The 15,000-nt window shown below is 38.9% G+C and overlaps 1 long non-coding RNA gene across 1 annotated transcript in view; it reads right to left on the bottom strand.

The window, feature by feature from the left end:
* LOC143041448 (uncharacterized) overlaps window positions 1–15,000 on the bottom strand; it is a 196,702-nt gene that overhangs the window by 54,078 nt on the left and 127,624 nt on the right. Inside the window, exon 2 of the long non-coding RNA XR_012967805.1 lies at window positions 8,517–8,556. This is a non-coding gene — a long non-coding RNA (uncharacterized LOC143041448). The remainder of the gene's footprint in view (window positions 1–8,516; window positions 8,557–15,000) is intronic.

Genomic DNA, 15,000 nt, shown 5'->3' with positions numbered 1-15,000 from the left:
AGAGCAGACGATTTTTGACCCAACAGGGTCACTGTCAGATGTACATAAGACATTTTTAGACAGAACAAAATGTATAAAGAGTCTCTCACGTATAGTATACTTTCACACACACGTACACAAATACGTACACACATACACATAAATGTACGTACAATGTATATATAAACACACGTACACACATATATATGAACACACACACCTGCAGACACGCACATACGTATACATACACACACGTTTGTATGTACACATATACGCATGCAAGCACCCACGTACACACGTATGTACACAGAAGTACACATACTTGTTTACACATTCACACACACGTACACATGTACACATACAAGCACACACAAACACACATATGTACACACATTTATACACGTACACACATATATACATACAAGCACCCATGCACACACATATACACAGAAGTACACATCCTCGCATACACACACACGTAGCCTTGTTTCCTCCTCCTCCTTCTCCTCCTCCTCCCTCTTCCCTCTGCTTCTCCTTCTCAAAATCCTCCTCCTCCCCTTCCTCCCTCTGCTTCTGTTTCTAATCATTCTCTTCCTCCTCCTCCCCTCCTATTCCTCCCTCTGCTTCTTCTCTTTCTCTACATTTCTCTCATCCTCCTCCCTTTCTTCTCTCTGCTTCTCCTCCTCCTCCCTCTCCCCTTCTTCCCTCTGCTTCTTCTCCTTCTCAACATCCCCTTCCTCCTCCTCCTCCTCCTCCCTCTCCTATTCTTCCCTCTGTTTCTTCTCCTTCTCAACACCCCCCTCCTCCTCCTCTCCCTCCCTTTCTCCTCCTCCCTCTCCCCTTCTTCCCTCTGCTTCTTCTCCTTCTCTTCCTCCTCCTCCCCTTCCCCTTTCTCTCTCTGCTTCTTCTTCTCATCACCCACCTCCTCCTCCTTCTCAACATCCCCTTTGTCCTCCTCTTCCTCCCCTCCTTCCTCTCTCTGCTTCTTCTTCTCAACCTCCTCCTCCTCCTTATCGCCCCTCCTCCTCCTCCTCCTTCTTATCGCCCCTCCTCCTCCTCCTCCTCCTTCTTATCGCCCCTCCTCCTCCTCCTCCTTCTTATCGCCCCTCCTCCTCCTCCTCCTATCTATCCTCCTCCACCTCACTTCCTATCCCTCCTTCTCCCTCTTTTTCATTCCTCCTCCTCCTCCCTTTTCTCCTCATCTTGTTTCACTTCGTTTCCTTTACTTACAGTCTGAGCAATCACTGGCCACTTCCCACTTTCTCATCATTTCCGTTTTCGTTTCATTCCGTTTTCTTTACTTTCTTCCCTCCCGGCGTTTTCTTTTTTTATCATCTCCATTATTTCATCTTCCGTTTTCTTTCTAGTTCTCTTTCTTCATTTCAGTTTTCCTTTCCTCTCCTCCTCCTCCTCCCTTTCCTATGTCCTTCTCCTCCTCCTCCTCCCTCTCCTCCTCCTTGTTCCTATTGTTTTTCTACTCTTCCTATGCCCTCCTCCTCCTCCCTTTCCTATGTCCTCCTCCTTTTCTTATGATGTTCTCCTCCGCCTCCTCCTTCTCCAGTGCCCTTCTAGTCTTCCTATGTCCTCCTCTCCTATGTCTTCCCCCTCCTCCCTCTCCTTTGTCCCCCTCCTTCTACTCCTATGTCCTCCTCCTCTTTCCTACTACTATTTCTCCTCTGGATCTCCGCTTCCTATTCCTCCTCCTATTCCTTTTCATCTTTATCATTTTCTCTCTTTCTCCTCCTCCTCCCTTTCATTCTCTTTCCTTCCTCCTCTTCCTCTTCCTTCTCTTTCTTCTCCTCCTCCTTCTCTTCATCTTCTTTCTCCCCCTCCTCCTCTTTACATTCTTCCTCCTCCTCCTCTTCTTCGTCTTTCTTTTCCTTCTCTTTCTCCTCCTCTTCCTCTTCCTAGCCTTTCTCTTCCTTCTCTTCCTCGTCTTTCTCTTTCTCCTCCTCTTCCTCTTTATAATATTTCTGCTCCTCCTCTTCCTCGTTTTTCTCTTCCTTCTATTTCTCCCCCTGTTCCTCTTCCTCTTTATACTTTTTCTCCTCCTCCTCTTCCTCATCATTCTCCCCCTTCCCCTTCATCCTCCTACTCTTCCTCTTCTTCCTAACCCTCTTCCTCCTCTTCCTCGGACTCTCAATCCTCTTTCCCCTCCTCCTCCTCCACGCATGGAACATAAATTTCCTCCACAGTACCTCCTCCTCTTTTTCCTACTTCTCCTCCTCTTTATCTTCGTCGCCTCTTTCTCCTCTTTAACTTCCACCTTACCCTCCTCTTTCTATTTCTCTTCCTCCTCCTTTTCTTCTCCTCTTTCTATTCTTCTTCTCGAATTTATATTCCTCTTCATCCTCCTCCTAGACCTAATCCTCCTATTTTTCTTCTTCATCCTCTTCCTCTTGTTCTTTCTCTTGCTACACCTCCTCCCCTCCTTCTCCACCTCCACCCCTCTTCCTCCACCTTCTTCTCCTCTTGCTATTCTCCTCCTCCTCTTCTTCCTTATTACTTGGAATTTCGACATCTTAACCTTTTCCTCCTCCCCCTCCTCCTTCACCTCCTCCTCCTCCTTCACCACCTCCTCCTTCACCTCCTCCTCCTCCTTCACCTCCTCCTCCTTCACCATCTCCTCCTTCACCTCCTCCTCCTCCTTCACCACCTCTTCCTCCTTCACCTCCTACTCCTCCTTCACCACCTCCTCCTCCTCCTCCTCCTCTTCGGTACTTTCCAGCAAATTAGAGTCACCTTGACGCCCGCCCGCTTTCTTTCCTCTTTTTTTTCCCAACTCCGAAAGCAAAACGACCGCTGAGGACCGCTCCGCGGAGAACGGGGCTCGATGTCAGGTTCTCCTGTAGAGGATGTCTGTTGCTGTAGGAAGTTCCTTGTGTGTGTGTGCGTATGTGTGTGCGTATGTGTGTGTGTGTGTGTGTGTGTGTGTGTGTGTGTGTGTGTGCGCGCGCGTGTGTGTGTGTATGTGTGTTTGTGCATGTGTGTGTACGCGTATGTGTGTGTGTGTGTGTGTGTGTGTGTGTGTGTGTGTGTGTGTGTGTGTGTATACGTATGTGTATGTAAGTATGTGTGTGTATGTGTGTGTGTGTGTGTGTTTGTATGTGTGTGTGTGTGTGTGTGTGTGTGTGTGTGCATGTGTATGTGCATGTGTGTGTGTATGTGTGTGTCTGTGTGTGTGTGTGCATGTGTGTGTGTATGTGTGTGTGTGTGCATGTGTGTGTGTGTGTGTATGTCTGTGTGTGTGTATGTAGGTGCGTGTGAGAAGCTTAATATCTGTCTAATCTAGACATTCTATTTTGAGCCTTAATTACTATTCGAATAAGGACGATAATTGCATTTTCGGAAACACGTTACCTTCCCGGAAGTACAAGGGCTGTGTCGTTAAATAGAGGGATAGTCAGATGGTCCTGCAGTGGATCTTCTCTTATGTGAGAAAGCATTTATAGAATGAAAGTTTGAAAATAAGAAAAAAAATGTAGCAAAGTCCCTTTCTAAGAAAGTCAAAGCAGGCAATGTAACAATCATCTAGTAACGTTGTTGTTGTTGTTGTTATCATTACCATCATTATTATTATCATTATCATTAATCTTATTTTCTATTTGTTTATTGATTAATTTATTTTCTTTATATATATATATATATACATATATCATAATTATTGTTATTATTGTTATTAGCGTTATTATTATCTTTTTTCAATGACATTATAACATGCAAATTCGGCGGTTATTCTTTTTTTTAATAATCTATCTAATTTCTATTTATTAATTTGTATTTGTTCTATTTCTATTCTTTTATTCATTCTACTTTCATTTGCTTATTTACATTCATTCATTTTTATATTTAGTAATTTGTCAATTTATCTATTTATTCATCTGTCAAGTAACTTACTTATCTATTTATCAACTGATTAATTGATTAATTTACTATTACCATTCTTTCAAGGAACTCTTAGGATGAAATGACCAAATATTAGAATTTCCAAAATTTCCCGAAGAACTCTGAGTTCTTCGGGAAATTTTGGAAATTCTAATATCTGGTCATTTCATACTAAAAGTTCCTTGAAAGAATGGTAATGATAAATAAATAAATAAATAAATAAATTAATAAAAAATAGACGGATGAAAAATAAAATTATAAATTACTTTGAAATCATTCATTAGACGTTATTCTTAATTATGAGTCTACGCCTTTCAGTTATCTATTTTTTACTTATTTATTCATTCATTTATTGAATTAAATATTAATTCATTTTTTCATTTGCCTACGTGTTTTATTTATCTTTTATTTATTCATCTGTTCAGCTGTATATGAACTTAATTGTTTATTTGTTCATTTTATTCATCTGTTTATTTTATATTTACCTATTTGTTTCATCTATTCATTTATGTATTTATCTACTCATTTATCTGATTATTTGTGTTTACTTCGTTTTTCTTTGTTTTCTTTATCAATTTAATTTTTTTTTATTTTGTACTATATTTTCTTACATCTAAAACCACAGGAAGTTTGCTGAGGAATTTGGGAAAGGAAAAAAATTGAGGTTACAAAAGAAAATAATAATAATAATAATAATAATAATAATAATGATAATAATAATAACTAACAGGTAAGAAAAAGAGAGGGACAGCGAGAGAGAGTACAGCGAGTAGACTAAATAAATGAATAAATAAATAAATAAATAAATTTTCATAAGCTCAGCCAGACCCCAGACACCTCAAAAAAAAAAAAAAAAAAAAAAAAAAAAAAAAAAACGAGGGTAATTCTTCAGCAGAACTTTCTTTAGCTCGGCGGCGGAGAGTTCTGCAAGCCATGCAACACAGCGACCCCACCCCTCAGACACCTCTCCCTCTCTTCCTCCTCCTCCTCCTCCTCTTCGTCTCCTCTTTCTGGTTTTCTTCGCCTACCCCTCCTCCTCCTCCTCCTCCTTCTCTATCTCTTCGCCTCCTTTTTCTAGTTTTCTATGTTCTCCTCCTCAATGAAACACAAACATACACACACACACAACACACACACACACATAACATACGCACACACATGTACACACGCACACTGACGCACACATGTACACAGACACCCACAAAAAACACACCCACACGCACGCACACAGACATCAAGACACGCACGCACGCACGCACACACACACACGTACACAGACACCTACACAAAAACACACGCACACAAAAATACGCACGTACACACACACACACACAGACACTCCCACCTCCATGTTATCATACACATAAACGCACATAAACATACACAGGCACAGAAATACACATGATCATAAGCATGTACACCTGTACACTTACACACAACTTTCTGTTCTTCCTTCCTAAGTTATCATTTTCCCCCAAGAACAGATGTTCTTCATGCGTGTTCTTCTTCAACCTTCTTTGCAGCACTTGTCCATCACGAATAAAGATCATAACGATTTCGAGAGAGAGGGAAGGAACGAAAAGAGGAAGAGGAGGAGGAGAAGGAAGAGATTGTGGAGGAGGAGGAGGACGAGGAGGTGGAAGAGGAGGAAGAGGAGGAGGAGAAAGAGGAAGGAGGTGGAGGAGAAAAGAGGAAGAGGAGGAGGAAGAGGGGGACGAAGAGGAAGGACAGAAGGAGGGAGGAGAGGGAGGAGGGCTAAAGGAGGTGGAGGAAGAGGAAGAGGAGGAAGAGGAGGAGGAAGAGGATGGAAGAGGAGGAAGAGGATGGAAGAGGAGGAAGAGGATGGAAGAGGAGGAAATGGAAGAGGACAAGGAGGAACAGGAGGAAGTGGAATAGGACGAGGATGAAGAGGAAGGAAGAGGAGGAAGAGGAAGGAGGAGGAGGAAGTGCGACAGGACGAGAAGGAACAGGAGGAAGGAGGAGAGGAAGGAGGAGGAGGAGGAAGAGGAGGAGAGGAAGGAGGAGGAGGAGGAAGAGGAGGAGGAGGAGAAAAGACTTATGTTTCGCAGTTCCTCGTGGGAATATCTTCATCACTGAACACAGTCATAACGATGATGATGATGACGATGACGATGATTATGAAGAGATGGAGTAAGAGGAGGAGGAGGAGGAGGAGGAAGAGGAGGAGGAAGGAGGAGGAGGACAAGGAGGAGAGGGAGGAGATGGATACGGAATAGGAAAAGGTTGTACGGAGATGGAGGAAGAGAAAGAAGAGGAGGAGGAGGAGGAGGAAGACGGGGAGGAATACGAGAAGAGTAAGAAGAAGATGAAGAAGAAAATTAAGAAGACGAAAAAGAAAATGAAGAATAAGAAAAAGCAGATGAAAAAATGGAGAACAAAAAGAAGAAAAAGAAGAGAAAGAAAAAGAACAAGAAAAACAAGAAAAAATAAAACAAAAGAAGAAAATGACAATGAATAAACAGAACAGAAAATAACAAGAAGAATAAGAAAAAAAACACAAAATAACGAAGAAATGTAAGAAATAAAAAATTCTATAGATAAAAAAAAATATCATCATTATTTTTGAGTACTTGATATGTATCACTGGGAGCAAAAAAATAGATAAAAAAAAAAAAATAAAATAAAAAATAAACATAATCCCCCGGGACATAAACCCCCATGATGGGGATACCAGGTGGTAATGGACATGGAACTTCCTAGTGTAGGCCTTATGGTCTCTTGGAGCCTCCTTCATTCTTCTTCATTCTTATAAGGTAGCGTGATGGTTGAAGTGTCCCCAATTGAAAAAAAACAAAACAATAGATAAATAAAATAATAATAATGATAATAATAATAAAATAAGGATAATAACAATAATGATAATGATAATGGTATAAAATAAAATAGAATAGAATAAAAAGAAAAAATAGATAAATCCACCCTTTCCATACACCAAGTCAATGTATTACCTGAAACGCTGGAACATACACGCACAACAGACCAACGCGTCACCCAACGACAAAGAGAGAATGAGAGAAAGAGAGAGAGAGAGAGAGAGAGAGAGAGAGAGAGAGAGAGAGAGAGAGAGAGAGAGAGAGAGAGAGAGAGAGAGAGAGACTGTCCATGACCCTGAAATGACAATCCACCCAACCCCAACTTCCCTAACCACGATGACGTCATCCCCGAGACGATGACGTCATGTCGCTTGAACCGCGTTCGCTGACAAAACCAATTTTTTTCTTCGTCTTTTTTTTTTTAAATCTTCGTGTAATGCACCTACCGCCTTCATCGTGCATTCTGCAACCCAGGCGATCGATCCATTACGTAAATCATCACCCTCCTTTTCGAAGGACATAAGTTCGAGTTATTTTTATTTTTCTTTGTTCCTTTTTTCACAATTTTAGGCTTAGTTGGACTCGTTCTGAGAAGCTAATATTAGACCAGAACAATGACAATAAACGTCGGATTCTCTCCTTCAAGATAAAAACAAGAGACAAGCGATGTTATCAGATTTGTAAACAATAACGAAGTTTACCATACCAAATGACATTTCTGTCACTTCTCCATAGTCAGCATTTTTTTCTTTTATTTTTTCCTTAGCGCTGTGGCAATCGCGAGCTATGAATATATAGATGAGCTTTGTTGTACGCTAACCCTATATAGAAATAGAATATTCACTTCCCATATAGTGGTCAAGATCATATACATACATAGACACACACACACACACACATTATATATATATATATAGATATATATATATATATATATATATATGCGCAGACACTAATACATACACGCACATATACATACACATGTATACATAAACACATCATACATACATATACATGCACGTGAACACGTATATACATACGCATATACATATATCTACGCATACATGATCACATTATACATACATACACATACGAGTACGTATATATCAACACATTATACATACATATACGTGAACATATACATATACATACATACGCATATTCATACATGTACATATACATACACACATTATGCATACATGCATATACGTATACATAAACATATACATACATACGCATATATATATATATATATATATATATATATACATGTAAGTATGCATAAACACATTATACACACATACATACACGTTTATATAAACACACACGCCTGTAGCATATTCATCCATAGCCACATCTACACAGTCATGCATGTACGCACAAACATGAGTTATTGATAAATGACGATGACATAAAACGCGTGTAGGCGCGTGTACATGACCGTGAGCATCCATGCGTTCAAGGTTGAGAGAGAGAGAGAGAGAGAGAGAGAGAGAGAGAGAGAGAGAGAGAGAGAGAGGATAGGGAGAGATAGAGATAAGGAGAGAGAGAGGGGGAGAGAGAGAGAAGGGGGAGGGGAGAGAGAAAGGGGGAGGGGAGGAAGAGAGGGGGAGGAAGAGAGAGAGAGAGAGAGAGAGGGGGAGAGGAAGAGAGAGAGAGAGAGAGAGAGGGGGGAGAGGAAAGGAGAGGGAGAGAGAGAGGGAGAGAGAGAGAGGAGAGAGAGAGAGGGGAGAGGGAGAGAGGGAGGGAGAGGAGAGAGAGAGAACGTAAAAATAATAATAGTAATAAATAATAACAAAAAAATATCCCAAGACTAACCTTTTGGGATTTTGTCGACTGGAGTGATGCAAGATGTCATCTGCAAAAAGAAAAATTGTCTTGAGAACAAAAATAGATAAAATAAGGTAAAGAAATAAATGAGATACTGAAATGGGAAATTGTTCTTTATAAAAGAGTGAATAAACAAATAATGAAATTAATAAATTCTATAAACAAGGTGAATATAAATGAATAGATGAGTGGGCGAATCAATTAGACAACATAGATAATCAAACAAATAAATTAATAAACAGAATAGAATACAATAAATATAATAATAATAAAAACAAAATAAAATACAATAAGTATAATAATAATGAAAATAAAAAAAATGAATACAAATAGAAATAGTTACACGAAGGACAAGCTAATCTTGGTTAAGAAGAAAAAATATATATTTGATTGTTTGTGTGACATTTAAGCATTAGAGTGACCATATGCTAGAGAGCAGCTGAAATTATGCTAGATTAAGGAGCGAAAAAGAGCAAGTTGGGCGAGAGAGCAAGCTAGAGTAAAAGATATTGTGGAGACGGTAAAAGAGAGGAAGTGGAATTGGGCAGGTAAGTTAGAGCGAACGACTGATGAGCGATGGAGCAAGTGTGTTACTGAGTGGACGCCGCGAGCTGGGAAGCGTGGAAGAGGGAGACCAGACAAAGGGTGGAGAGACGAGATAGAGAAGTTTGTAGAAGTGACGTGGCAGAGGTTCAGCAGTGGACTCAGGATAGCTGAGGTTGATTGATTGATTGAATAATGCTAAATCTTTTCTTCTTAATACGTTTCAATAAAGCAGTTTTATGAGAAAACATTCTAAATCTGGCATAATTATGCTAAATCTAACATATTTATGCTAAATCTAGCATATTTATGGTAAATCTGGTTACCCTGCTCCTAACTACTAGAACTGGTTTACCAGCAGAGAAACTATCGGTTGTTGAGGTTAGATAAACTTATGGATAGGGATGACAGGTGGTATGGAACATGGAACTGCCTAGTGTAGGCCTTATGGTCTCTTGGAGTCTCCTTCATTCTTATGGTCTTATGTAGTGAGCGCTGAAACTATTGGTTGTTTTAAGAAAAGGTTAGATAAATTTATGGATGGGGATGACTATGGTAAGGGACAAGGAACTTCCTAGTGTAGGCCTTATGGTCTCTTGATGTCTCCTTCATTCTTACGTTCTATGGGAGTATTTATGTATTTTTTCTGACTGCCGTAAGAGGGTTCCTCCGACTGTTGAAGAACTTCCTAGTGTAGGCCTTATGGTCTCTTGATGTCTCCTTCATTCTTACGTTCTATGGGAGTATTTATGTATTTTTTCTGACTGCCGTAAGAGGGTTTTATGCGTTATCACATTGGGCAAATTTTCCTCCGACTGTTGAAGAACTTCCTTGTGTAGGCCTTATGGTCTCCTGAGGTCTCCTTCATTCTTATGTTCTATGGGAGTATTTATGTATTTTTTCTGACTGCCGTAAGAGGGTTTTATGCGTCATCACACTAGGCAAATTTTCCTCCGACTGTTGGAGCAAATTTTCAGCCCACAGCTGGATATGCTGGAGGAAAATAGTTTTCCTCCAGCATATCAAATAAGATTCTTTGTAAACTGATGTGAAAACAAAGTAGTTTGCCGTAGTCATTTTGCGGCGGAAAAAGTGTCGGAGGTTGGCGGTATCGCCGATTAATTGGAGGTTGGAGGAAAAAATAGCCCAGTGTTGGAGGTCCCTGGGGACTGAAGGCTTCACCACGGTCCAGGTGTGCCAAGGATGATCAGATTTAGTATAATTATGCTCAATCTAGCGTAGTTATGCTAAGTTTAGCATATTTCCCCCATAAAATACTATATCAATAGATAATAAATAAATAAACAAACCAACCTCGGTCATGATGTGAGCAGGGTGATCAGATTTTAGCATAATTATGCTAAATTTAGCATAATTATGCTATATTCAGCATATATATGATAAATTTAGCATGTTTCTACTATAGATAATACTATATTAAAGAATATAACCGAACCTAAACGTATCTAAAGAACATTTTTTTTTTTTTTTTTTGCTAATCTAGCATAATTTCAGCAGCTGTTGAGCACTTTCTAGATGTCGGCAAATGATCCTATTCATCCGGGAGTGGAGGTGGATTAAGTGCATTTCCCCATCTGTGTCCACTTTCGATTTTATTTATTTTTATTCATTTTTACTTATTTACGGACCACAGAGTCACGCAGAATTTTAATGACGCTTAATCTCCTCTGAAAAGGTTTTCTATCTTATCAATCCATTCATTTATTTATTATTATCATTATCATTATAATTTTTTTTTCAGCCTCACTACTGTCCTACACCTTAGGATAGAATTAGATAGGATGGTATATGTATGTATATCATTATTATATTATCATTATTATTATTATTTTTATTATATAATTATTATATTATTATAAATCATTAATTATTATTATTATATTATTATTACTATTACTATTATCATTATAAATTATTATTAATCATTATTATTATTATCATTTATTATCATTATTATTATTATTATTCATTTATTTACGGTATGTATTTTCCTATCCTCCAGCCTCGCTACTCTCCTACACCTTAGGACAGAATCGCTGGTGAAGAGTAGTGGGAGTGGGATACAAAGACACGCTCGAGTGGGCACGAATTGGGCCAATTTGACTGAAAGAGCCAATTGCACAGGTGTCTCGCCAGGGAGTCATCAATACCAGCCCATTGGCGCCAGACACAGGCACTGGTCACTGAACACCATTGACGCCAAAAGCTTTCATTCACTTCTTGGTCGACCCTAAATAAAAATACATAAATAAAATAAATTAAATAAAAACAAAGCTAAAAATAGGTAAATAAATAAATAAATTAAAAACAAAGCATAAATGCATAAACAAATAAAATAGAATAAAAAAAAAAGCTAAAAAGAAACTAAAGAAACCTAACTCAAAAAGGGGAAAACCAAACAAACAAATAAATAAATAAATAAATAAATAAAATAAAAAATAAAATAGATAAATAAATACTAATTAAATAAACCTAAATGAAAATACCGAGGAACGTGAAATACTAATTAGCGCCATTTTAAGAGGACACTTGTTTGCAAATCAAAAGGTCACTGGCCCCACAACCAGCTGGGCTACAACCAGTTCTTTCTATTGGAAACACAGTTCTCTCTATTGGGAATATATTCTCTTTACTGGGAATACCGGGTTCTCTTTACCGGGAATACTGACTTCTTTCTATTGAGAATATATTCTCTTTATTTTGAATACCGGGTTCTCTTTACTGGGAATACTGAGTTCTCTCTATTGGGAATACATATTTCTTTCTATTAGAAATACAGTTCTCTCTATTGGGAATATGATTTTTTTCTTTATTGGGAATAATGGGTTCCCTTTACTGGGAATACCAAGTTCTCTCTATTGAGAATACAGTTCTTTCAACTGGGAATACGGGGTTCTCTTTACCGGGAATACTGAGTTCTATTAGGAATATATATTTCTTTCTATTGGATACACAGTTCTCTCTATTGGGAATATATTATCTTTATTGGGAATACCGGGTTCTCTTTACTGGGAATACTGAGTTCTCTCTATTGGGAATACAGATTTCTTTCTATTGGATATACAGTTCTGTCTATTAGGAATATGATATTCTCTTTATTGGTAATAATGGGTTCTCTTTACTGGGAATACTAAGTTCTCTCTATTGGGAATACAGATTTCTTTCTATTGGGAATATGGGATTCTATCTATTGGAAACATGATATTCTCTTTATTGGGAATACCGGGCTCTCTCTACTGGGAATACTGAGTTCTCTATTGGGAATACAAATTTCTTTCTATTGGGATAACGGGGCTCTTCCTATTGGGAATACTTAGTTATCTTTATTAGGAATACGAGGTTCTCTTTACCGGGAATATTAAGTTCCCTCTATTGGGGATACGGGGTTCTTCCTATTGGGAATACTAAGTTCTCTCTATTGGGAATACAGGTATTTCTCTTCAATGGGAATACATAGTCCTCTATACTGAGAATACAATTAATTCTCTCAATTGGAAACACAAATATTTGTCTTTATTCTGAATACAAAATATTTCTCTTTATTAGGAATATGAATATTTCTATTCTGAATACGAAATAGTTCTCTCTGTTGGGAATACAAAAAAGTTCTCTCTCTTGAGAATACACGTTGTTCTCTCTATTCGAAATACATTTAGTTCTCCTTATTGGGAACTTCTGAAATAAGGATCTTATTCATTTTCGTGAAGCCATGAAAGTTGATAACAATTACGGTATAACATTTATAACCATTAAAAAATTACAACAATTATAATGCTCATAACTGTTATAAACTTAATAAAATATCTGGTTAACCGTTATGACCGTTAAAACCGTTACAACGCTTATAACCGTCATAATCTTGATAAGACTGCTGTACCGAACACTGAGAATCACGTAACAAGGAACTATTACATTAAATTCTATATTTCTGTTTTTAATATCAAAAATCTATATTCTGTTTCAATGTAATGGATGCCCTCCTCCTCCCACTCTCCCTCCCCTTCCTCTTGCACTTGAGGGGAGAAGAGGAGGAGGAGGAGGAGGAAGATAAGAAAGAAGAGGACAAGGAGGAAGAAGGGGGAGAAGGAAGGGGTGGTGGGAAGGGGAGTGGGAAGGGGAGTGGAAAGGGGAGTGGAAAGGGGAGTGAGAAGGAGAGTTGGGATGGGAGAGGAAATGGGATCGGACGGGGAGTGGGAAGGGGAGTGGGAAGGGGAGGAGGAAGGGGAGGGGGAAAGGGGATTGGAAATGGGAGTGGGAAGGGGAGAAGCAAGGGGAGGGGGAAGGGGAGGGGGAAAGGGGCGGGGGAAGGGGAGTGGGAAGGGGAGGTGGAAAGAGGAGGGGGAAAATGGATTGGAAAGGGGAGTGGGAAGGGGAGTGGAAAGAAGAGAGGAATGGGAGAGGGGAAGGGGAGTGGGGAAAAATAAAAAACCAAATATAAGGCACCGCCTCCATGAAAAGAAATACATAAACAATTAACAAATAATTCACCAGAAAAGGAGGAGAGAAAATATATATAAGAAAAGAGGTAGAAACAGACATTTTTTTTGCACCCGACCTAGTTCGGCATATTCTTCCTTTGTAATCCATTGTAATATAGACATACGGCGAGAGATAGACATCATCTATGTGAGATAGGAAGAACATTATAACATCAGAATGGAGGAGACTGCAAGGAATAGGAAGTAGGGACGATTTGTGTGTGTGTGTGTGTGTGTGTGTGTGTGTGTGTGTGTGTGTGTGTGTGTGTGTGTGTGTGTGTGTGTGTGTGTGTGTGTGTGTGTGTGTGTGTGAGAGAGAGAGAGAGAGGTAGAGAGAGAGAGAGAGAGTGAGGTGAGGTCAGGAAATGGAGAGTACGGGAATGAGAGGAAAAACTATATATATATATATATATATATATATATATATATATATAAATATATAAATATATATATATACATATATACATATATATATATATATATATATATATATATATATATATATATTAATCTCCCTTGTGTGTTGTGGACCCGATGTCGGAGGGCGAATTTAAGAGGAGAAGAAAGCGTAAAAGAATCGAAATAAGTTCGACAAATATGGAAGCGGAGACAACCCTCATATCAAAAATGACATTTTCTTTACCAGCTGCAAAGAAAACGGGTGGCGAGGTCATTACAGCCGGGTAAATATGTTCTGCAACACTTTCTATAATAGAGCAGTTGTGTTTGGATATTTCAGGACGCCTTCTGTAATACAGTAGTTGTATTTAGTGCAAAAAAGGCCACAAGAAAAACAAAAACAACAACCAAACTTATTTCTCGACACACGAACAACGACAATAACCAATCAAGTTGTTTCTGGGCACAACAAAAACAATAACAATAGTAACAACAACAACTACTACAATACATATACAATAGGCCTTTCTTGTGTGGGAGTTGACATGGTTGGACCTTAATAAACCTTGACTTGGTAACTTTGACCTTTATTGAATTTCGGCAAACAACAATGATTTTAGTCTGGCTGCTGTCAAGCAAATGACTTCATTCAACTGAGAAATATATTTGGCCACAATACACACACACACACACACACACACACACACACACACATATATATATATATATATATGTATACAGTATATATATATATATATATATATATATATATATATCATCAGCCACAATACACTTTGATTGTAAGCCATCAACATCGAGTAACCCGCAGAGGCCAGCATGAAGAAATTGAAACGTGGTACGGCCGAGGACTTGAACCAGAGCTAGCACGTGACAAGTGTTAGTGACTTAGCCAGTTGCGCAATCAGTTAAGTCCCTAACGCTTGTCACGTGCTAGCCCTGGTTCGAGTCCTTGGCCGTACTACTTTTCAATTTCTGCATGTTGGCCTCCGCGAGTCGCTCGATGTTGATGG

The sequence above is a fragment of the Oratosquilla oratoria genome, chromosome 31 (assembly GCF_046742065.1).
Source record: "Oratosquilla oratoria isolate Oo_2021 chromosome 31, ASM4674206v1, whole genome shotgun sequence".
NCBI lineage: Eukaryota > Metazoa > Arthropoda > Malacostraca > Stomatopoda > Squillidae > Oratosquilla > Oratosquilla oratoria.
The sequence above is the reverse complement of the archived record's forward strand: the minus strand, read 5'-3'. Positions and strand labels throughout refer to the sequence as shown.